At 39.9% G+C, this 26,871-nt stretch overlaps 1 protein-coding gene across 1 annotated transcript in view; it reads left to right on the top strand.

The window, feature by feature from the left end:
• rtn4rl1b (reticulon 4 receptor-like 1b) overlaps window positions 1-26,871 on the top strand; it is a 165,087-nt gene that overhangs the window by 92,491 nt on the left and 45,725 nt on the right. The gene's annotated exons all lie outside the window — the stretch shown is intronic.

The following is a 26,871-nucleotide window of genomic DNA, read 5'->3' on the forward strand; positions in this document are numbered from 1 at the left end:
TCCCTTTCAGAACTGAGGCAACTGTGACTATGAGCTGGCAAGTGCACATATCCACTGTCAATATGTCTTTTGGGAACCAAAAAAGTGTGTAGAACGTAGAAGCTATCACATTCCTACCCTATCTGAATTGAAAGACTATAACAACCTTATCGGAACGATCTAGATTAGTCTAGATTAGAGTGAGAAGTAACTGTATTCTCTTGTATTGATGTGACCCAATTCTGTCAGATCCCACTTAGCTACATAGCAACATATACTACATAACTGTAAACTGCCACAACCACACTAATTGGCACACAGAGTAATTAGAGAGAAAGTGGGTGGCTGTTTTATGAAAAGCAACACAACAGATTATGGGAGTAATGGGAAAATAGTGATCAATGTAACATTAACTGCTTATATGTGTGTGGCACACCTACTTTTGTGTGTGTGACCCAGTATTGATGGAGGGACTGAAGACCTGCCCCTTTGGAGCCTGTTTGTGGTTTGCTCAGCTCTTAGTGAAAGCCTCAACGGTTCTTATCATCTCTTTCTCTCTGTCTCCCTCTTTCTCTCACTGACTCAGGTTTGATTCATACCTCCTACTCCATCAAAACCACTAATGAACTTGACTCCCCCATGAACTTCATAAGAAAGCCCTTTATCCCTTTCAAATAGGCTTTGACTTACACAATAGCTGAATGTAGAAGTCATTTTGTTCAAACTACAATGCAGTTATGAGGACCAAAGAGCTTAGACATTATGGACATTTTGGGATTCAAATTCCAATGTGGCTGCATTATTACTCATGTAATCGGATAACTTCTAAAACAGTCGTTTTAATGGTGAATATTGCTTTGTCTCTGTGTGCACGTTCTTGTCTGTTGCTCAGTAGGAAAGCATTAAATCAGTTTTGACTGTCCCTGTACGATGTCTGGTTCCAGACTTTTTAGCTGCAGTTCCTAAGGGATCCTTCCAATGGCTGAGGCCTTTCAGGTTTAATTCTGTTTGGATGAGCAATGTTATTAGTGCATCTCAGTGGCTGTGTCAGCCTGATCGGTGAGGGGGACTGCAAAGGAGCCAAAGGGAGCAGTTGATAAAGGGTGATTAACCAAGCCACTCCTTAATTCTAATATCTCACAAATTCTCATGCACACACACACACACACACATACGAAGACATACACACACACATACACACACACACACAAACACACACACACATACACAGCTGCTGCATACAGAGAAGGCTTTTAGCTTAGCCCCTAGCTCCATGTCACACTGGCCAGTTTTTAATGGAAAAACACAAGACAAGATAAGAGATAGTCCCCTGAATTTTTACCAAGGACAAGATTGTAAATTGTTTTATATTCAGAGGAAATAGTGGCTATACCATCAGTGTAAGACAGTGTGTGTAATTTATTTTTACTCTGACAGTATCCACTAGCAGACCTTGGAGGACATCAGCACACATACTTAACATGGTTTTTGAGGTGCCCTTGCTGCAGTTATGTTGGGCACTACCAGTGCCAAGGACAAACCAGCAACTGTTCAAGTCAGACTTCCTACCCAAAGAGCTGATCTGCCTTGTGCTGGCTGGCTGCGCTGAGTAAAGGCTGTCATAAAGAAAAACAGCAGACAGACTTTTAGATGCAAAGCCTTTGCTGTTTTATTCCCCCGTTATCAGTAGGAGGTTTGTGTTCATGGATGGATGCAGCAGAGGTCACAATCACAGAAGGAAACAAAGTACAAATGGATGACTGGAGAGGCGGGTCTTTTAAATATTGGGATTAACTTGATAAAGACAATCACAGGGAGGAATTAACAGAGTGTGTAAGAACACATATGGAGCAACTGAAAACGCAAACAGAATGTGAAATACAATTAATTCTATTAGCTGTACTTTCCCAGTGGATCAGTGATAAAGCCGCACACTTACGGTTGTGTCAACACACAGCGTCAGCAGAAACAGAGAGGACACAGGATCCACAATGTCCAAGGCCTCTGAACTTAACTATTGTTTTTTAAATAGCATCTGGCAAGATAGACACTTTCAAATGCTTTTAAAGAAAAAAATCAATCATTAGGTTTTTCTTTCAAATTTAGACAAGATGATAAAGGCATGTATGCTGCAGTGCAGGTGGAGAGTGATAGCTCTGAAGGACGTGTTCCATTTGCTCGGATCAAAGTGACAACAACAGCACAGAGTGGTCACTGTACACAGTTTCATGTATCTACTGTGGGTGAGTTAGTGGAGGCCACATCTTCGTACCTACTCCTCACAATTATTTGCTTTAAGTAAAGAGCTAAATTTCAATTGCAAATAATCTTGGCACAAAATCACAGTTTTATTTACTATCCTTTTTTATTTGTCCTTCATTTACTTGCAACTCCAATGTAATTTTGTTTTCCTGTTTGCTATCCCTCTCCTCTTTGTCTCCTCTTTGACTATAACTGCAGAATATTTTCTTGTGTACAAAGGCCACATCTGTTTCAAACACAAATGTGCAGAACCAATGAGTAAATGTCCCTGAGTACTTGTATCTGCATGGATCTCTTGTTCTGTATTGATCTTTATTTAGCAACAAATAGCCCTGTGGCTGTGAAGAGGCATGGCAAAGACTGTGGAAAACTGCACATTCGTCACTGTTGGCTGATTTAAAGCAACAACTAATTTCATTCTGTGTAGGTAAAGCAACAGAGCGGCTTGGTGTTGAGTGGCAGCAAATAATTGTGAGCTCTGGCTTTTACAGTGGTCAATCAAAGCTGGAAAATGACCCTCCATCACCTCATCTGAAGCCAGTCATGCACGCTAACTGGCTGGGATATGTTTATTCAAGTACCGAGAGCAGAATATTGGCTGCTGTCCTTGCAGCCTAGTTGAAGTGCTGTTGGAGTGAACTGTAAAAGAAAGCACAGTAACATTTCCACAATGTTAGCTATGAATAATCATCTTTCAGACTTGTTCAAGGATCTTGTAGAAATAGCCTGTCCCGATGCTGTGACACAGCTGCATTATCCAAGGTAACCGATGGCACTGTCTAGAGGCATGCCAAGTAAGTCGGCATAAACTGGGTTTTGAACACAGCAAGCACATTGCTCTTGACCCAGCCAGCCTATTGACCACTGAGAAGAATAGAACTGTGATTGGAAAGCTCTCCATTACCTGACCCGGGTCTTTGAGGAAAGGCGTAGAGGTGGACTCTGTTAAATCTTCCAATAGGGCTGAAGAAAAAGCCCCTGTCAAATCCTCTGATATAGGCTGAGCTTGCACCTAGAGGGAAGTGAGGGAATGATGAATGTTTTAGAAGCTGGCGCTCCAGGAACTGGGATTTTACAGGCCATCAGCACTGGGTTGAAATGGACCAGACAGTCGCCGGGGAGACACCAATCTCGGGAGGAGGAAATCTAGGCTGCACACAGAACGAGAGATGCAAGGCTCTGCTTGCACCACCGTTGCCTTGCCATTCTCGAGGGCTTTTAAAAGCTGAGAGTTGACGAAATTATTAATTATGGCCTTTTCTCTTGGAAGAAATACTAAGAAAAATATGTTCATATAATAAGTGCTAGTGAAGAGGACTGAAGGTCTGTAGTGAACTTTATCTGAATCAAGGGTGTAGGTTTGATTTAGAAAGTGGTGGGGACATAAATTTGGCAGGGGGTCCTCCCTCAGAAAATGTAGGAATTTTTCATTGCATTTCCTGCAATTCTCTGCCTGGCCTGGGCTCTGTCGCTCTCTCTCTCTCTGTCTGCCTCTATCTCTCTCTGATGCCTCCATGGACACTATGTAATACACTGTCACTGACAACCATATTGTGGCTCTACAAGATAACATTACAGCTCACAGTTAAAATGCTTACCTGGTCACCTCTTTCTCCTTTCTCTGCCTGGCCAGGGCTCTGTCGCTCTCTCTCTCTCTTTATGTCTGCCTCTATCGCTCTCTGATGCCTGTATGAACAACCACTATGTGATAAACTGTCAATGACAACCATATTTGTCCATTTTTGGTCTTGCACATGGGAGATAAATTGTTTTTTAACAATTACATCAGAAGGATGTGCTCAGTAAGATAACATTACAGCGCACAGGTCTCTCTCTGTCTCTCTGATACCTGTATTGACAACCACTGAACCAAGGTATAGACCTTAAGTTAAAAAACAAAAAAAGGTCACTCTGTTCATGCAATTAGAGTGTGCGATGGGAGAAATTGGTTTAAGACAACTCATAGTGCAAATTCTTACCTGTTCACTCCCCTTTTCTTTCCCTGTCTGGCCTGGGCTTTCTCGTTTTCTTTTTCTGCTAAGAAAACTCTTTTTCTTGATGTCCATGATGCTAATCCAGGCCGCTGAGTTAAGAGGAAATATTGCAGGAGGTTCACTCAGTCATCAGAAAATAATTAACTGTAATGTTAATTACAGTAACCCTGTAGCCACACAGATGGGTTTTGAAAATGGGGAAGACAGAATAGCAAACTAGCAATCCTGGAAGAATTACTAATGCTCTCCTTGGTTGGTCAATAAGTATAATGCCAACACGAGAAGAACAAGAACACTTAAAGGTTCTATTTGTAAGAATTTATGAAGCAATTTACATTTATGAAACATTTTTTATTGCCATTGAGTGAACCGGTTGTAATGGGGCATAAAAAATGAGACCTTTGCCTTTGTTGGTTGGTTATATCAGTCTGTGGTCTAATTTCTATGTGATGGACCCGAATCGGATTTTTCGCAAAATTCCAACAGAGATAACGTTTTTGTGCACTCAGTGCCTTGCCTCTCTCCCGCTAACGTGAACAAATGACCAGCATCTACCACAACAAAAACAGTGCTATCTGAGTAGAAACACCCTGCAGATATTAGCTTTCCAGCTAATGAGACAGCTAGCTGCCTCTGTCAACCACTACACATTTCATAACAAAACGCCCCTGCAATGACAAGTCGCCCACTCCTAAAACACACACAGCTAAAACATTATTTCCTCAACAAAGGAGCAGAAAACAAGCTCCAGAGCAATAGCAGAACATAGCTTACCCCTTTTGTTTTTCCTGTTGGTTGTCCAAAGGAGGTAATAAGCACACATTTCACAACAAAACAACAGTGTGTTGCTCCCTAGCCACAGCTCACTGAGCCTACTGGTGTTTAGTTAACACAATTGGTAAAAAAAAAAGTTGGCAGTTAGCGGGTTGGGTCAGGTTTGGGTGGTTGATTAACAGCAGGTTGGGCAATGTGGATTGGCTCTACCAGCCAGAAGCCACAGCGCAACAGGAGCCTCTGTGTTTGTGTTTATGCAAAAAGACATCTGCAATAGTCTTGCACTGCTGCTCACTCATTAGCGAGCATGTGCGCAAGTGCGAGCAACAGGCTGACTGTAAGGGCCAGTGGTGTCACTTATGAGAAGAAATTTCTGATTCCTACATAGAGAACTTTTAAAAGTATTATTAAAAGTAATATTAATTAATATTAGCCAAGTCAAAACTGTGGCATAAAATCACCCCTGTCACAACATTTAGCTTGCTAGCTAATCACGATATCTGTTAATGTCAGCTAAATATACTAGCTATGAGTATAATGTTAATATGCCTAACTATTTTTGTTTGTACAGTGCTAACCATAGTAAGACTATTACAATTCCTGGTCTGTAGTGAGTTAGCCAGCCCAGGAAAGCTATGTCTTTCATATCACTGAACAATCAACCTGTTTAATTTGATACTAGTACAATAATGTTATGATCACAGAAGGCAAAGCACCTGCGACACGACAGCCTGGATTATCTTGTGCTCTAGCCTCAAGCTCTCTCCTCTGACTAAGTACACTTTGCTGTTTCTGATTCATCCAAAATGCACTCCAGCAATCACACTGCTGCATGTAAAAGAGGCGGGAACAAAGTGAACAAACACCAATAGAAACTCTGTTTCTCATCCAGCAGGAACAAGAGGGAGTTAACCCTTTATAGAGCTGATGGAAATTATACTTGATTTGCAATTATGATATGCAATTAATATCAAATTAGTGGTGGCTGCAATTTTAGGTAATCAGAAAAGTGGTAGGGACACATCCCCAACATCCCTACCATAAATTATGCCCATGATTTGAATTAGGCAGTTTTGTCCTCAGTTTAAACTGATCTACTAATCAAAAAATAAAATGTAAATTGCCGAACAGTTAGAAGAGAAGAGATATTCAGATACAGTATTTAAAGTTTGAAATTATTCCTGTTTTACTGTCTCTCAGCTAGTTATAGTCATTTTGTATATAAAAGCCAAGCTTTTATATTGCAAACTACCTGACTATACAATACAATAAACAGGACAATATATTTTTCTCCATCTAAAGCACATCAGTGCCATTGTCTCACTTTAATAGAAATCTGATAAATTGATGTCTCATTTGCTGAAAATCATGCCAACTCCTTAGAAATAGCAGATCATCTGCTGCTTGTGTAACCCCTACAAATGTCCAAGAAATATAACTGTGATTCAAGACTGTATGATACAAAGCGGTGATGCTCTGAAAAGGCTGTCGTGAGAGGAGAGGAGAAAAGAAAAAATGAATGACCTTGAGCAAGTCCTTGATCTTCGATGTATTTTCTTTCCCTTGGTGAAATTGCTCCACTGCACATCCTTCTTAAATTTTTCAAGGGGGACATGATTATGGCTGCCACATATTCACTGAGTATATGCACTGCACAGTATATTGGCCCATGCCTCCTTATTAAATAGGCCTAATTTCCTAAGGTATGGCTGAGCTAAGACATCCTTGTACCCTTAGGTCATTCTTTCTGAGAAAGGAAACAAAAACATATAGACTTGTTCTTTCTATTTACACTCTCTTCCCTCTCACTCAGTTTTCCCATGTTCCATTGTCTTGTCACATTTTGCCTCTCCATCTATCTGTCTCTCCCCCTCGCTCGTACATTCTTCACTCACTCACTTCTTCACGCACAAAAAAGCATGTCTTGGCTCTCAAAAAATTGTGCCCATGCTCTAAAACTGAAACTGTCCTCAGCCTTTCTTTCACTTGGCTGATGAAATATTTAGACAACATTTCTGTTCCTATTTAATTGCATGTCAACATGTCCTCCATGCAGACTCAAACTGGTCTGTGGGGTTAGAAAGGAAGGCTACAGTCTGTCTGGGGTCAGTGGTGTTTTACAATACCCAGTAGAGACTGGGAAAGGATGGGTTAAGCATGAGAATGTTGAGTGTGGGCATGTCAGTTGCAACAACACCATAAGAAATTCATAGGTTGTGTTTTAGCCTACTGGGATAAAGTTGCCCTTCAGATGCCCTTTTCCTTGAAAGTCCATCCAACCATCTTGCCATTTTTCACATACAATAATAACATTGTAGCAGGATGTTTTGCATGTGGTGCATTGATTGATAAGCAAGGATGCTGCAGGGATGACATTCATCTATTACAGTATATGTAGACTCAGTCAGGAGCTATGTACGTACAGTATGTGTGTTTTTTTGTGCTTGTGGCTTCTAGAAAAATGAACCTGCCCAGCTGTGCAGCATGTGTTACCCCAGGTGATTCATCGATCAGTGATATGGCAAAGTCTGCCTCACCGGTGACTGTCTAGACATGGCAGGGTGGTGAAGAATACAGAGATAGACAGATTAAAGAAATAAGATTGAAGAGAGGTGATGAATGTGCAAAAGGGCAACACAGCAAAGTCTGGTGTTTGAGGTGAGTCTAGACAGTCCACATGTAAACTCTATGTGCATTACTGAGACAGACAGGCTGACTGATACATGCCTATATAATTATTCACAATCACTGCAGTTCCTCACCTCCCACTGTGTGGCCCTTTTCTCACACAACCTCCTGCTGCACTGGTGAAATCCTGAGTACTAGCAAACTATGAAACATGTAATCTCAACACACGATCACAGAGTGCACCAATGTCTGCTGTGGAGTGGTCTGATCTGCTCGATACGAGGCAGGGAGGGGAAAAGGGAGTCAGAGGAGAGGAGAGAAGAGAAGAGGAGAGGAGAGGAGAGGAGAAGAGAGGAGAGGAGAGGTGGGGAGAGCTGTCAGAATCAAAGGAGGTTTTGTTGTAATTATTTGCCCCATCAGGAACATGGCTGATATGTGCTTTAGAAATCTGACCTGGGACCTGAATCACGCTGCTCTTGCCCTCCAGGCAGTCTTGCTGGCTTGGAGAGTGTTTAAGATCCTGAGTAGCCCACCAGAGGATGAGTGGGATGCACCCATCTATGGACTCATCTCTGTAAATGTCAAATCATCACCTTCACACATCATTCTGAACCATAGGTCACCCACCATCCATTCCCATTACCCTCCTATATTAGATTCCCATTTGATTTGATGGGAGCTTTTTTGAGAAGAGAGAAAGATCCACTCTCCAGACACCAATTTAAAGAGGCAAAGCAAAGAAATCAATTCACAAACCGGAGACTGCAAACTGAATTATTGGAATGGTGAGCCTGGTGGTGGTAGGGATCAGCAATGAGAGCCGGTTTCACACCTATCCATATCAAAGGCTTTCAGGGCAGGAGAAGGAGCTGTGAGCTCCTGAATAGTAGCGAGGGGATCAGTGATGATTAAAGCTAACCTGGGCATAGCAAGACAGCCATACAAGAGAACCTTGTGGAACTCACGCTTACGTTCCTGATTGATTTTCCAAGCTTCAGGCTCTGGAATGTCCACTTGCTTCTTGGGTGCTTTAAAGGCAAAGTGAAATGAGATTTTGATGACTATCATTCTTGTCTTGACCAGTATAGAAGAGAGGGGCTACTTTCTTTTCACTGTCTTTTTTAATATTTATAATAAGTTATAGACGAGTTGCACTTGGCCCATTTTCTGGACTGATTTCATTCTGACTATAAAAACACTTAGTATGCACCAATCTTTTATTTAAAGCTGCATTTACTGATTTCTTTGGCCACCTGGGGCAGCAGAAGCAAGCTATAAATGCAACACAGACATATTATCACCTTTTAAGTTGACATGATAAATGAAAAAAAAGAAGAGCAACTCTGTAGAGCTGAGGGGAACTGCAGAGTCGCCCTTTTCACACAAACTATCATGTGATCCAATGCTAATATAGGCTAAGGTTAGGTTTAGACACAAATAAACCTTGTTTGGCATTTTTAAAACTGCAACTGTATCTGATATTTATTTATGTATTTGCAAGCACTGGGTATCGGTGTATTAATCACCATTATATCATGTGTGATGTTTGCACTTGATGTGCTTCATGAATCTGACAGTTATAATCATCTGCCCAAAATTATTTCACACAGTAATATATGTGTGCATATTAATGGAGCGTCATGCCTGCTGGAGAACCTCAAAGCTCTTAGTTGCCCTCCCTCCTCACTCTCCTTCCACTGGTGGCAGGCTACCCGTTGCGTTATGTAAATCATCTATGATTTGACACCGCCAGCCATAAATCTTCATTAGTGGGTAAAAATAAGAGAAAGAGAAAAGATATTTTCTGATTCTTTAGAGCTGTTTTGTTGTGTAGAGGGATAGGTCTGAAGTCATGGTGCAAGCACTAATCTGCACCTTGGAACCAAATAAAGAGTATTATTGATGGCTTTTACCCTAATTTAAATAAAAATGCAACCCCAACCCACCCCCCCAACCCCCACCCCATTCATTTCTCTCCTAGACATTGTTAGATGCTCAGAGCTCATTAGCTACCAGGCTAGGGTAGGAAAACAGACTCAAAATAATTTCTCATTTTTCTCTCATTTCTCATTATGTAGCTCACTGGGCTTTAGAAGAAGTCTTTTGAAAAAAAGCACTGGATGTATTTACTTAGCTCTTAATAAGATAACAAGCATCGTCAAAGGTCCACTTATTGATATTATTACAGCATATTTAGGCACTCGGGGTAAAATGCTATAAAAATAGATCACGTGTATATTTTATTTATTTGCAATGAGAAAGAAATGCACTCTGACTGAATGTGACATCCATCACTGCATATTTTAAAAGTCATAACACATTCAAAAAGAAATTAGCTGGCCGTGCATTAAAATTGTCTGGTAGATGCTTAAAAATAGGCACGCTGAATCATCCTATTGACACTGTTGTCCCACCAAGTTAGATAGAGCCTGGATCGGGTGTAGACATTCTAAAATGCCAGCCTATCTCCTTTTCCATCTTTCGGAGTCCTTATTCAGTGCACACCAGAGGAAGTCGATTACCCACTGATACAGTGTGAGGATGTGTAGCCTATCACAGAAATTTTTTCAAGGCATCCATGATTTGAGAACTGACGACGTATTATGTCAGCACATTCCCTTCACACTGTATATCAGTGAACACTATTCGTCTAAGTTTCACTCTATCTCTCTTGAAACATTTAAAAGTGGAGACACTGCAGAAATAGCTCCGTGCCGAATGATGTTTATCACGAGCAAGCGTTTCAGTGTATAATCCATAGGGCCATTCTTGAGAGTATTGTGTGAGTGTATGTGTGTGTGTGAGTGTGTGTGACATTTCCATCCTCTGAGTATCAGATTCATCTCATCTCTCTTCATTACCATTACACATCCATCCACAGTGAGCTGAACCCCTGGCTGTGGTACTTCACAGAGTATTACTCCACAGTCCCCCATCTGCCATGGCAACTTCTCCGTGCCACTCAGGCCCAATCTACCCATATTACTTCCCCTCAGGCTTCATTTAAGTGTGACTGATAGGGCCAACACAGGGAAACAAACAGCAGGCCTAACTTCCAATAGGATTAGGGGCTGCGAATCACCAGCACAGTCTCTCTCTCTCTCTCCTTTCCTCTCTCAACAATAGTCCAGCTCAGCCCATCTGCATGCATGTAGGAGTGACTTGAGGGAAGCTGCTGTGGCTGAAATAGACTTGAATAAATATGGGTTAGAATGAAAATCTCAGAGCCAAAGCAGATTTTTATTAGCTGGTCAACAATGCTAGTGGGTCAACAGCAGAAATGGGGGATACTGTAACAAATGTAGTAAAACTGTTAGTGTGGAGGGAGGAGGACCACTTGCTCACTTCTCTGTTATTCACTCACACCAGTGATGCCATGTTACAGAGGAAGAGCATGCTGTTACAAAACGAGATTGGGGTTAGATTTCACAAGGCTCCTGAGTGGTCTCACTGTACAGCCCAGTGCTGCTCAGTTATGGGTCATTAGGAAGGACTGCTCCTGACGTGCGCCTCACCAGCCCATTAGCTGGCCGCCTGGTGCAGGCTGCTGGCTAGTTGAGCCTAAACACTGGTGGAGAGGTTCCTAGCCTACACAAGGTACTGTATGCTATAGAAAACACAGCTGTGAGCAATTAAAGAGAATTATTTTTACATGGGCAGGAGATAAAGATATGATGAGGGAGGTGGCTTTTACCCTCTCTGGCACTTCTAGTTTACATAAATCATAATAATTGTCATTGTAATTTAATAAATGATACTTTATTGATCTGCATTGTGAAAGTTAGAAATAGAGCAGCGCCTGTGGAGGTGGTAGAAAGTCAGTCTATTGCTCAAGGTCACTTTGACAGGGCAGCTACTGGCTTACAGTTGGGCTCGAACTGAAAAACTGAAGGAAAACAGGTACGCAGTGTCTGTGATGTCACCTAGAAGTCTTGTCATTTGGAGTCATGCTCTTTGTCGCTCACTTTGTCAGTGATCTCAAAATTTTGCTCAATGGTCAAGTCTAGATGGAGCTGAGGAAAGTGGATTGACAAAGTGATAACCAGGGAGACTTTTTACATGAACCAACACACTGATAAAAGGGTACAAAGTTTACCATAAAAGAAAGAGACAGTATTCATTTACATGTATGAAACCTTAATGGTTATTTGGGTGACCAAGTGCATCATGTAAAGTCAGTATGATTTCTCTTTTACTAGTTTTAAGTATTTTGATAATTTTTACTCCCTTATTCCTCAAAAAGAGTTGATATTTTTACCCAATTTTGGTAAAATATTACAGCTATATATCATTATACTTATATATTAGTTACTCACCGAGGAAATAGGGATTTGAACCTTTTAGTAATTGCTCATACAGTAACACTTAGTAAAGAACATTTACATTTTAATAAAGTTGCTGTTTAGTGGGATTTATAGTCCTTTCATCTGAGTACTTTCTTTGCTCTCTGTTATAGTGCCTACAGTCACAAACTCTTCTTCAGGGGCAGCATAGACAACAGGGATCTGCATGATGTGTGCTGAGTGTGATTATCTCAGACAGGCTCCCTGTGAAGCATAACAGAAAATGTAATAGGTGAGAAAAATAATGCTTTCTCATCGTCGAGATTCCTACGTGTATTTTATGGTGAGAAAAGTGTGCAAATGCTGAGAGAACAAAGGTTTTGTTCGCTGTAGGTGTACCAGTAGGAGTTGCATGAGGGGAGTAGAATTACTAGTTGTATTTTGAGCACAAGATGGCACAACTTTATAAATATTGTAAAAAAAAAAAGAAATGTGTACAACATATGGCTTATCTTTACACCAGCGAACTAATCCATGTGAGTAAATCTATGAGCTGAGAATAATATTTATCAGAGAAAAAACGTACTTTACAAACTGAGTGCAGTTTGATGGGTGGATTCTATCAACTGCATCCAAATGAAGTCTCTCCATGGGGGCAACTGTTAGTAAGTGTGGGTTTCAGGGCTCCACCTCTCCTCCCCTGCTGAGTTCATGCATGATTGAGGTTAGTTTTCTTCCCAATTCTGTATTTTCTATTTTCATTATTGAGAGAAAACAAATCCAAAAACAGCGAGTGAAATTTTTGTCTGTCCTGACAGCTTATAAAAACTGGTGTATGGACTTCACCCAATTTACAATAATCAGTTGCAAACCAAGTATAGTGTTTATTTTATGTATAGTGATCCATATTTACCACATTTACCAACTCAGAAACATTTAAAAAAATATATTATTTTGTTGGAGCCAGACTTTAGGAGCCTTCAGATGAAGAAATGCATTTTGCAATTTGTATTTCCTTTAATATTCAGAAGTAACAGTTATTGGTTACTCTCTACACCACCTGCCTAAACATCCCTTTACCTCATACAGCCCATTCAGATATGCACTATATTACTTTTTAATGAATTGTTTTTCCATCCCAGTGACTTGCACAAGCACCTTTTTGGACAGAAAGAGCTCTGAGCTGATGATGATGAACTATCCATTAATAGGAGGTCAGCAAGCAGGAAATGAGCCTTAATATAAACCAGATTCAAATGAAGCTTTGCAGTTAATGCACTGGACAGACTGTTTAATGTCTTTTATTGACACTGTTATTGTCATCAATTATTTATTTATTGAGAGCAATCTGGCTTCAGAGTGTGGGTTCAAACATCGAACACTGAAATGCAGTCTGGACAACAAATTATGCACTACATGCTTAACATTATAATCGCTAATGTAACTGAATCACTTGAGCTTTTAAATTAGCTTTCAATTTTATGTTTCTGCCTACAAAAACTACTGGAACACTGTGACAATTTATTCAGATTCAGAAATAATAGAGTGAATAGACAAATAGAAACCTTTATGGATAAAATGAATAAATGTCATGAATTGAATTTAATTTCCGTTATCTTAACACGTTATAGCTCTCGCTAAAATGCTCACATGTGGAGTCAGCTCACAAATTAGACTAGAATTAATGAGACAGACACTGCAATAAAATATAAACTGGGCAACACTTTGGTATGGAATGTGTGGCAACCTACGGGCCATTAGAGGCAATTATGACCAGCCTTAAACATATTATATCTCCTCATCAGCAAATTATATTACTGCATTATTGATGGCTGGATGATTGGATGGACAAATAGGCGGGTGGGTATATGTAATATCTGCATTGTTGTAGGTTTCCATGTTTCTTTTTCAATGAGGCCTGTATACAAATATAAGAAAAATGAAACTGACCGTCACTCAGCTGGAATATTAATATTTCCTTATACTCCTTTTTCCTCACATCACACACCAAAAATATTGCCTTTGCGATACATGCTGTTAAGAGCCGCTTTCCGCTGACATACGTCATGCTATCATGCTTTAAGGCTTCAGCTCTATCCTCTTGACCCTCATACTATGCAGCCTGGAACTGACTACACTGGTTCAGTGTCTCTGGTGCAGTTTGAGGATTATCTTTGAATTATTGTACTGTGTAACAACAATGAGGCTAGGTATTAAGTGGGTTCATGAGATTCCTGCATCTCATATACTTTCTGATTAAAGTAGTGTGAAGATGCAGTGCAGAGACTTCAGTATCACTCTGTCTAAAAAGAGGAGAGGGTGGAGGGACCGGATAATATGCAATACTTGTCAGACACTAAATTATTATTTGTCCCTGTCTTTGCATTTTAATTTCATGTATAATGTATTTCGACAAGGAAAGTGATTAAATTTGACATTGCACATGTGCCAAAGGTTATGAGAAAATTCTTTCTGATTTGACGAAAGTAGGAAGAAAAAAAAAATCCAATAAAGCTTAGCCGTGCCCCAGAAAGAGAAGATGTTAAACCGAGGCTGGTTTTTCATTTAGACTCTACCTCTTTCTCTCCCTCCCTTTTCCTGTTCCCTTATTACCCTGCAGCTCAGAAAGGAAGGGAAATGATTTGGCTTGAGCCAGCAGAGTAGTAAGGACAGGCAGACTGAGACCTATAGCAGGGGTTGTGTCTGTGTTTGAGGCTGAGCTAGAACAGGAAGATCTAAAATGGAGGGAAATATTTTTGTATTCATAATTCATTTCAAGCGTCCCTCTAGCCTCAAATTCAACTGCAGCATCACTGCATAGTATGTTTGTTTCACTCTAGCAGCACGCTCATAAAGATGTTGCTGTGTGTGTGGTTATGTGTGTGGCCTCACGTGTGCACACGGCTGTGGATGCTTGCAAATGTCCTGTCCCTTGCGGGTGATGTGAGGACTGTTTCCAGATGGCTGCCAGTGAAACTCAGTCTTAATCGTGGTCCACACCTGTCCACTCAGGGGTAATGAAAGCATCCCACTTCTCTCTCTCCCATTTGATGTCTCCTTCCACTATCCCCCTTGTCTCTCCCCCACACCTCTGTCCTCTGTCACTCCCCATGTTTTTCTCTTCCCCCACTGGTGCAGGTGAATTTTTTCCGGTTCTCGCCCCAACCCCAACGTCCCGACGGACACCTATTTGCCTCCGCCGTGACAGGATTGCGACCATAACTATTCATCACCTTATTAGCGCTGACATTAAACTGCATTTGTTTACCAAGTCCCTGTCTATACCATCTTAATTATGTGAATGAAAATGTCACACAGTGGTTGTTCTTCAATGGTGTTGCAGAGGGAAAATACTACACCTTCCGAGAAGCATTAGCGCAGACTGAAGGTGTGAAATGAGCACAGAGTCTCCATGGAACCCCAAAGATGACAAACATCACAAACAGGCTTCTCTGATTAATCAAAAGTTTAATCACATACATAAATAAATAATGGAATGAGTTAAATAATGCAAACAGATAGAGCTTTTATGCCTCCAGTCACTCGACAAAAAAATGAAAGGGGACACACACTTTTTGTGTTTTTTTGTTATTTTTATACTGTTATGATGTTGGATGTCTATGTTAAACATGGTCAAAGGTCCAAAACTGGAGCTGAACGTATGTAAAAATGTTCCCTGCAAGTCAAAAGCCAGGGCTTCAGCCTGTACTAAACACTTTGCAATGCTACCTCTACTTCCTCCTCAAGATGACATCAGATTTTTCAAGCTAAGGTTTGTTGCTAAGATTGTTCCATAGGTTGTTCGCATCGTCTACCCACATATTTTAGATCAGATTCAGGTTTGAACATGTATGGATGTATAAGACAAGTTTCCATTTTCGAGTAAAGAACGAGAAAAAGAAGTGAAATTCTACTACTACTGTTTGTTAACATAGCCTCCACAAGTTGGCCGAGACACAGCTTTCAGAAACTAACCAATCAGAATAGAGTGGGATTATTGGTAGGCGGGCCTTAAAGAGACAGTAGCTAAAGCGACCTGTTTCACACAGAAATTGAACTGAGGGGCTGCATAAAGAGCCATTATAAGATAAATAGGAAGTTTTTTGAACTGTAAATCATCCAAAGATATTCCAGTAGAGCCCCGGAACATAAATATAGACCTGGAAATGTTCATGATATCTCTCTTTTAAGAAATAATCTGTTTAACTTTTGCATGTATTACTTACAGATATTTTTTACTTCTCCTAATGCTCAGCACTCTGTAATTTCTTAGAACTCATCCATTTATTTATGTGACTTTTCCCCCATGCAACATTTCACAATTTCTTATCATACAACCAACAAGTGAGGCAGGTCTAAAATGCCTGGGCAGTATTAGCAATAAGCTTGATTTATGCAGCAGTGAAGCAACCAAAAAGCTGTTTTGGCAAATGATAATGCCCCACAAACTGCTGGAAAGCTTTTACTGTGACACATCTGCAACTACCGAGCTTAGCCACTGACGGCTTACTCATTGCTTGAGAAAACTAAGAAAGTGTAAATCTATATTTGGACTTTTTTTTTGGTGCATCTTCCTCCAACAGATCTGCTGGAAATATTACATTTATGAAGTACTGTAAAGGGTAATGGTTCAGAAAACAGCAAGGCTCCTGTGTTTTGGATAAATGTAAAAGCAGGAAGCAAAACTCCTAATGACAGCACACTATACTTTACACATGAGCTATAACTGCCTATGCATTTTAGACAGGCAGGCTCCTCTTATTACCTCAAAGACTGAGATGAAGATGATATGATAAAGTTATGTGAGAGACAATGGGAAATAGAAAACTGATTTAAATGCAGGCAGTAAATGTTAATTAATTTATGCTATGGACTGTTTTGGGGCAAATAATTAAGAGAATTAAAAGCATTTTTCACAAACCATTTGCATTATTTAAATCTCCCATTATGTATTTATTCAATTATGCTTTCAATTCATTATTGCCTTAGAGAGACATCTGCCATTTTAGAGATTGCAAAAATCTCACCTGGGATTTTTATTGATAATTCATTCATTGTAATAAATTTTCTTCTAGGTAGCACCTTTTAGTGTATATCAAGGTTGGTATTTCTAGTCCCTTGAAGGACATCATTTGAATTTCAATTTGACTGCTCTACTGCATAGCCAATTATAAGATGTTATTACCATTTTTTTATTTGATGGCACATGCTCTACATGTAAATCATGGTTCTACAAACAAGACATTGCCATCTGACAAGACAGTGTGTCCAAGAACATCTTGAATAGCACAGCATAAAAATAATTTAAACGGCTGTTTCCTGTGACCATATGCATTTGTCCACAGTCATTTCTGCCCCATTTATATTCAATAATCAGGTTTCCATTATGATCAAAGACAATCGCTTCTTCCCACATATAACCATATCATCTGCCTGCGGACGTGAGCGGAGCACCAATTACCCCCAGGAGCTATACATAGAGGGATCCAAATGTATGTTAAACCAATTTTGACATGTCTTTGAGCTTCAGTGTGTATCAAGGTGGTTAATACCGTGACAATAATGACTGATTCCTTTCTAAACGAGAACTAAATGAGCTGGTGTGCTTGGCTGATCCGCTGAAGAGAAAAGAGCAGGTTGGCGGCTGAAAGGTACTGTAGCTCCTGGTGTCTGGGGACCAGCTGTAAAACTTTTTGGCTGTGGTGGTCCTCTGGGGTTCTGCATGCATTACTGAGCACTACTGTGACCTTTATGTTCACTGTAAAAGGCATCTAACCAGTACTGTAAATCAAGTGAATTACACGCTTGTCTATATATCCCTGAATTATTCTCTCTTCTCTGTTGCTGTAGCATTGTCTTCAGGTCAGAAAAAAAGGAAAGGCCTGTTTGTTATTTTATGAGGGCTTTGAAAAGCTCCTTCTAATGAGCAATATTGACCCCCTTTAGCTTGAGACTATATCTGTCTAGAAATGTGACTGGCCTTCACCTCGTGTGAGCAAGCTGTGTTTTAATAGTGTTAATAAGTGGAGAGTGAAATGCCATCTGTAAAGTAGCCATTAGTAAGGCTGTCAGCTCCAGTCCAGCAGGCCTGCACCAGCCTTAGTTTAAATGTCATCTGTTGGCTGTACACACAGCCCACGACAGACTGAATAAAATCTCTGCCAGTCCAATGAGGGCATGGTATAATATGGCCTCTGACACAGCAATCAATAGGCCTTGTCTGTGGAGGGAATACTGTGTTCCTCCCACTGCCCAGGTGGGACAAGCAGAGCCATAACCAGAATGCTGTGCCAGGCAGGGTGGATTACAATAGGCAGGTTGGGAAGGAAGCACAATAGAAGCCAAGGCCATACTGAGTCACAGCTTACTGAAACAGCAAGGCCCGTTATGGCCTGTCTCGCATTTACTCTCTCTCTCTCACAGACCACACACCCATAATGCTGACACATGTATGTAGGGATTTCCAGGCATAATCTGCCCTGCTTTCTGCAGTGCTTCATTGCCAGTCCCATCTTTTCTGGTTTCCTCCCTTACACTACTGAAAATATGCAGCCGTACACAAGCATATGCACGCTCATGCTCATACTGTCGTCCTAACTCTTTCATCACTTGGTTCATCCCTTGTCAGTGTTGTTTCGCCACTGTCACCACTTGTACCCATCTCTCCAGCTGGGACCCATCCATCCCGACAATCCCTCCCATCCATCTCAGCCTCTGACTGGGAGCCAGGAGGGATGAGTTGCCTGTCAGCAGAGGACTTGGTACAGGGATTCATAACCTCTTCAATGCCCTCTCAATTTCCCCTCACTGTCTTGTTTCAGACAGGACCTCTAAAGTTTCTGTCAGAGCTCCATGGCCAAAGCACAGTCAGACTCAAAAGGCTGTCCATGTGGAGGACTGGGTCTCTTGGCTCGGGCCCACATACACAGAGAGAAAAAGACAGACAGACAGACAGACAGACACAACATGAACTCATCTTGATAGATAGATCCTGAAAGACAGAGATAAAGCATATGGACTTTATGACAGCATATATATACACGTTGAAGGTCTAAGTTGGGGGTGACTGGGAGAAGGACATTGCAGAGGAGCATGAGGACAGCTACGATGGAGGATGAGTGGCAGGATAGAGACAAGGCTAGTAAACAGACAGAGACAGATGAACAGATGATGATAGATGACGGACAGCAAGATACAAGAGGGAGTGCTTACCCTGTCCTAGCCTGTCTCTGCCCTGTCTGAGAGGGTTAATGTAAGCTGCACACCAGCACTTTAATAATACACCAGCCATGGAGTTAAAATGGATAAACATATAAAAGATTCATCAACCTGTCATAGAAGAAGGCAGTCGTGTGTGTGCATGTGTATGTGTGCGAGCGCAACCTTGCATAGTGACCTGCAAAGTGTGTCCTTTGATGTTAAACATCGCAGAATCTACAACATAGATATCACAGTGTTCATTCCATACAAACAAGTTCCTCTCTAAGTCTCAAATTGACATAGGCTTAATAAAGTCAGCTTTTTCAGCTTTTGGGCCTGCTGATAAATAGCAAATGTAACATAACATTGATTAAAACTAGAGCTGTCAATGGTGAAGCATGGGGCCTCGGAACAGCTTGTCAAAAACAATTCACAGCAACAAAGAAAAATCTCAATCAAGGGATTCTTTCTTTATGGCAAACACAAACTACATCCATGCTTTGTCATCAACCCTGACAGAATGCAGAGCCATTAATAAAGATACAAATGCACAAACACATATGCAGGGTACAAACACACACACACACACACACACACACACACACACACACAGATGCCTTAACATATACTAAGTGAAAATAGTGCTTAGTCTGGCTCCTTTGAAAGCTTCAGTGCTCTTACAGTTCAATTAGTGGGGCCAAATCCATCTCTTGTCCAACTCCCAGGAGGCCTGTCAATCTCACAGTCAGGACCTGTCACTGCCCTGCTTTCAGCCTGACAGCCCACTACACACATATGCACATACTCACATCAAACATATAAGTCAAACACACACATATACATGTGCGCCAAGGCTCACATGTTACTCTCCTCCCTACTACTACTACTACTACTACTACTACTACTACTACTACTACACACACACACACATATACACACACACAAACAGGCTAACTGGTAACACTTTACAGTAAGGGTATATTAATTAACATTAGGTAATGTAGTAATAAAAAACAACTAACCATTAATTAAAACAATAATAAGCATTAAGTAACTGTTAACAAATGTCTCTTGTTAACATTTATTTAGGGTTTACATGTTAATGAAGGTATTAACTAATATTAGTAAATAGTTTATAAAGATGTTAATTAACATGTATGTCATGAGAAAACTGTTTAAATAAAATGTTTATTTATAAATGTTTATTTAAGGGTAATGATTGTCCACTTACTTGTTCATCCTCCAACTTGTGACTTATTTTGGGTAAAAGTTGAGATCAGTGGACACACTCCATGGTCTTCATGTAGATGTTTTCTTGTTCCTTTATCTTCATGTAGAAAATTAAATTATAGCCGAACCTATAAATTATTTTGCATGTTATACTGTGTAAGCATTACTTAACCATAGTTGGCCATTAATGAATGCTCCTTGTGACCCTTATAGTAAAGTTGAAACATGTATCTCTTAAGTAACCCTTTATATATGCATGAGTGCTGAAAAAGCATTACTTAATCATAATTAACCATTTATCAATGCTCTTTGTGACTCTTGTTAATTTGAAACAATCACACAGCTATTAAACATTAGTGAAACATTTCCAACTGGAAAACAGTTCATCATGACAACCATCTGCTATCAACATGAGTCATTCCAAATTTAAAAAGATGAAGACTTGATGCTACAGGTTAAAAGAAAATGCAATTATATTATGTAGACAATTTAACAATTTTGGTGTTCTCAGAAATGAATAACGCAAAAGTGATTTAACAATTTCACTGTTCTATGAAAATAACAGAAAAAATGCCACTTGCATGTTATTTTGAAAACTACATTTTCAACTAAAATTGAAGAGCCTCCAAGTGGATTTAACCATGAAAAACGTTTTGAGTGGAGGGGATCTCTAAAAATGGGGACCATACATTTTACCATATATGTTCTACAGTGTTACTAAGTAAGACATTACAATTTACAGAGTAAGTAAACTGAAACTGTACTGTAAAAGAAAGCTATGTTTATTCCCATGGTATTACAAAGTCCTTACCACATCCTTTCATCAAAATGGATGGTTTCCTTTCCCATGCAATATAGATAAACTTGTACCATATATTCCATAGTGTTACTAACTAAAACGTGACATTATCTTGAATAACTACACTGAAACAAGAGAACTGTCAAAGAAAGTTACACTTAATGACATGGTAGTTAGATTGTACTAAAAAAAGTGTGCTTGTAATGTAAGGATCATCAAATAAATGTGATAATACAATGTAACAATATGTACTAACAAAAAGTTTACATTGTTGTTAACATGTCAATATATAGATCTATTATACACTTAAATGAAACTGGGTTCAAAGAGACAACTCCCTACTGTATTACTTGTATTCAACTTAGGCTTTGATACTACTTTGTTCACCTGGGCTCTGAGGAGTTCAAAGATCAAGTGGTTAACAAAACAGTTGGCAGGTTTACAGTGCATTCAACATTTCTCTTACAGTTTACTAAAATTTAAAAAAAAAAAACACAATGAAAAAAGCTCTTGTAACTAGAAATAAAATAAAATAAAATAAAATGTCCTTAGTGTCTCTCTTTTTTTTTCCTGAAATGTCTCTCAATCCGGGTAGGATAAATTGGTGTGTGATGATCATTCTTTATCTGCCAATTTTCTACAAATCCATTGTGTCAATCCTGTAGAATGGAATCCAGAGGCAGCTGGCTTCTGATAGTGTGTGCATATATATATATATATATATATATATATATATATATACATATATGTGTGTGTGTGTGGATATCTCCAGACGGGTGACAAATTAAAGGAAAAACCTGAATAAATGAATGGAGAAACATAACAAATACAGATGCATCCACACAGGTGCACTGCATCATACAGTAAAGCAATTAACAATCATGCATTGTGGCATGTATAAAAATGCTGAGCAGGCCCAGTCTGAACACCTATGGGAGATTTTGGACTGATGTGTTATACAGCACTCTCCACCGCCATCATCAAAACACCAAATGAGGGAATATCTTTTTGAAGAAAGGTGTTCATCCCTCCAGTAGAGTTCCAGAGATTTGTAGAATCAATAGCACATTGAAACTGTTCTGGCGGCATATGGTGGCCAAATACCTTACTGAGACACTTTATGTTGGTTTCCAACATAAAGTTTCACGTGTCACCCATCTGTATATATACACACACACACACCCACACACGTATGTGTGAATAGTTTCCTCGCATGTACATATAAAAACATTGCACCTCCACTATCACTGAAGCAGTGGGAGGCCTGGGCTCCCCGCTGTTTTCCTGCATCAAGACAGTCCCATCGAGGGGTGATGGAAAACAGCAACACATGAAGTGTGTCCCTTATGTCCAGTCTATTCCGCAATTTAGTTTTCATTGCATTCATTGCAGAAAACCCTGCTTTGCAGAGATATGATGTTGTAAATGGAAGTAATATTTTTAGTGATTTCGTGGCTATTTGAGGATATTCAACTTTGACTTTGATCCAGAATGCCAGTAGAGATGTTACGTCAAACATACTTTTCAGCCCACTGTCATTTGCAAGCTCGAGGAGTTGATCTTCTTCTGACACTGACATGGACAATTTGCCGGGGACATTCACAAAAGGGTCACGGATCCATTCCTTTGCACGTCTTGAGTCACCTGCGGTTGGGAAGTAATGGTCAAATTCTGTCAAAAGTGAAGCAAAGTGACTGTACACCAGCTGGGATAAGGGCGGTCCAGCCTCAGTCTCTCTCAAAATCCCAACTAATGTTGGGAACATGTCAGATATGCCCCTGTGCATATGCACTAGCCATCCCCACAGTCCCAGTTTGGCTTTGAATGCAGACACCAATCTGCCAACTTGAAGACAGTTGTCATTCTCCCCTGACGTGACAAATTGAGTTCATTGAGCAGGTTGAAGATGCCACACAGGTAAGCAAGTTTTGCTATAAACTCCTTGTCACTAAAGTGTGCTGCCAGTGGTGACTTTTTTTCTGAAAGAAATCTCTGTAGCGGCTCTTTTGGCTCAAAAACACTGGCCAGACCTCCCCCTGATAGCCACCTGACTCAGTGTGTAAGAGAAGGCATTTCCTCACACAGCTGGTCAAACAGACATGAATTAAGGGCATATGCTTTGATGTAATTGATAACTTTCATAATGTCACTCAATACACTGTTAAGGTCAAGTGACAATTTTCAGCTAGCCAGTACTTCTCTGTGTATGACACAGTGTGTAGACTGTATTCAGGCAGCAACCTCTTTGACTCAAGAAGTGAAACCAGACAGCAGTCCAGTGATAGATGCAGCCCCATCTGTGCATATTCCCACACACAATGACCTGACATGTAGTCATTCAAAGACTTGAATAGTTCTGCATCAGTTGTGTTAGTTGGCGGCGACAGTGCACACAACATATCCTCATGCACATCATCTTGAAATATATATCGCACATAAACCAGCAGTATTGCCTTGTTTTTGACATTGGTAGATTCATTGACCAGGATAGCATACCATGGTGACTCCTTAAGCCGCTCCAACAACTGTGCTTCAATGTCCTCCACTATTTCACCAATTCTCCTTGAAACTGTGGTATCTGTAAGAGGAACCTGTGCCATCTTGTTAGCTGCAGCTTCTCCCAACAGTTCACGGCACATGTCCTTGGCAGCAGACAGAATCAATTCTTCGCTGATAGTGAAAGGCTTCTTAGCCTTAGCAGTACCCCTAGCCACTAAATTCGACACTCTCAGGGCAGTAGCATTTGTAGAGGTGGTGGCTCCCACTTGCTTCTATCCTGCTTGCTCGTGCTTTTTTCGCTCAACAGGTTTGTCTGTAAGTGCAGAGTGCTTGGACTCATTTTGCCAAAGCAGTTTTGAGGGTTTCATTGCCTCATTAGACAGCTTGTCATACAAAAAGGTACGTAAAAGTATACAGGCACTAAAGGGTCAACTCCTCACAAGTCAGGCTGTTTTGACCCTTGGTACATCCTGTCAGCTCATCTAGAGAGTGTGGCCCTGTTAGCGCCAGATTTCACCAACTAAGAAAGAAAGGGAAGTGTGCGAAACTGCTAAAAACTCTGTTTGATAAATAAGCCTAAGTGAAGAAACACGTTATAAAACTCAGCTAGACTGTCAGTCTTGTTTCTTGAGTGTGTAGAACGGTTTTGTCATATACCAAGGATGATTGTGGGTTTTTTTTTTTTTTTACTCTGGAAGTTTTGAATGCCTGCACTAGTGGCATAGTTAATAGCACAGCTGGCTTTGCTAGCTTAAGAAAATATGAGCAATTCAGTTAATTTGTGTGAAATTAAAGTAAAACCAGCCAGAGTATTTTGAACAGTACTACAAAATATTTTTGATGTATACAGTGTGTCCAAATGTAATTTTATTGGTTGTATTCATGATGAAGACAAATATTTGAATGTAGTTAGGCTAACATTAGTCTAATATCTGCAAAAGTTATTGTTTTGTCAGATCCTATTTAAAGGGATTATAACCTCATGTTAAATGAAAGATGTGGGAAATGTATTTCATTTATACAGTATGAGCAATGTCTTCCTTAACTGATACCAGATGAAGTTAATTTTTGGTGGAATACTATAAAATTAAGTCCCTAGACAATAGGATTGTGAAATTGTGTTTTGAGGAAGTGGATGAAATCTAATTTGAAAGTAGACTGTGCGATGATTTATATGATTTATTCTGTACTGTATATGCAGATGGGTTTTTTGATGACCCTGGATTTGTAGCTTGCTGGGACATGATGGTGAGCCAGGCCCAGTGGTGAAACGTTCTGAGGGAAACCTGGAAGTGGTTTACAGCTGCTTCAGATCCCATTCTACAGGATTGACACAATGGATTTGCAGAAAATTGCCAGATAAGAAATGATCATAACACACCAATTTATCCTACCTGGATAGAGAGACATTTAAGGGAAAAAAAGAGAGACACTAAGGGCATTTTATTTTATTTCACTTTATTTCTGGTTACAAGAGCTTTTTTCATTGTGGGTTTTTTTTTTCAATTTTTGTAAAATGTAAGTGAAATGTTGAATGTGCTATAATAAACCTGCCAACTGTTTTGTTAACCACTCCATCTTTCAATATTTACTCCTCAGAGCCCAGGTAAACAAAGTAGCATCATAGCCTAAGTTGCGTACAAATGCTACAGTAGGAGGTTGCCTTTTTGAACCCAGTTTCTATTAAGTGTATAGTAGATATATATTAACATGTTAACAACAATTTAAGCTTTGTGTTGGTACATATTGTTACATTGTATTATCATGTTTATTTTATGAACCTTACATCACAAACACACTGTTTTAGTACGATGTAACTACCATGTCATTAAGTGTTACTTCATGAGGGTATTATTGTAGCAAAACAACTGAGCACCTGTGACAGTGGAATTTGTAGTTGTAGAAAATAGTCACACACATGTATCAGTAAATTTGAAGTCACAGAGAAAAATAGTCACAGAGAGTTGCAACCTTACAGGTTTTTTTTGAACTCCCACAAACACAACACAACACCTTCTCAAATAATTCATTGCAAGTGCACAAATCCTCTTCTACAAATCATAAATTAAGAAACTGATATGCTCACATTTTTGCTGCAGTTGCTGCAGTGAATGTGGTGCAAAACGCATTCACACACCCATATCTAATAATGTGAAGTCATGGACAAAATTTGCACATTCGTAAATCAATATGTGAATTAATGCAATGAAAGCTGCACACCTGTAGAATATTTCCTTACAAATAGATATTTTTTCTTGGATATTTTCCTTGAACAAACACAATTCAATAACTACAACTGCTTGAATCTGCTGTTACAAGTCTCAAATGCTGTTTTCTGGTTCCGTGCACTCACACGTTTGCACCGCATATTTCAGTTAAATGTGGAGCAAAAGTGATTTATGCACCTGTAAAGCCAGGGGCAGGCAGAGATCAGAGAACTTTTCTGGCCAATCAAAGGAACTCATTTGAGAAGGGTCCGGCAGCCGGACCTTATTGGTTTGTTTGGGTTCCTGTCCTTTCCCTTGGCACCCAAACAGAAAAAAATCCCAAAACTCCAGCCTCAAATCTCGTTTCTAATGTTACTCGACCGTTCCGACTCAGCAGAGTAGGCACCTGATGTCTAAGGCAACATGAGATTAATGGTGTTTTCTAACTCAGTGAGTGATTGGTCATATTTATTGGAGATTCCTGGAGCTGTGCAGTTATTTTATTTTCACTTCAGGTTTGTTTTATGCAAAACGGATAAATTATTAAATCAGGGTGCCGTGGGCTTCAATGTATTGTGGCTTGTTTACTAATGCTGGCTTTGTTTTTCCACCCATATGAGTTTTGCAATGCTGTTCGTGAGAACTGTTTATTGCAGTGTTTTTCAATCCTGGTCCTGGGGCACCCCTGCCCTGCATGTCTTAGATGTTTCTCTCTTCCAACACACCTGTTTCAAATAAATGGGTTGTTATCAGGCTTCTGCAGAGCTTGATGACGAGATTATCATTTGAATTTTATTGCTGCACTTTTCATGTATTTTTTTACCTTTTTTCTGGAATTAAAACTTGAATAATGTGTATTTAAGAAATTGTGATAATCCTGACTGATTATTGTGGGGTGGAGCTGAGGTCAATCTTATCGTTGATACCAGATACCTAATGCTATAGAGAAGGCAGACCCAGTAACATCTAAAAGTAGACCGTTGCTATTGATTTAATGAAAAGAAAAATCAGCTCTG

Source organism: Thunnus thynnus, chromosome 7 (genome assembly GCF_963924715.1).
Source record: "Thunnus thynnus chromosome 7, fThuThy2.1, whole genome shotgun sequence".
In the NCBI taxonomy this organism is placed as follows: Eukaryota; Metazoa; Chordata; class Actinopteri; order Scombriformes; family Scombridae; genus Thunnus; species Thunnus thynnus.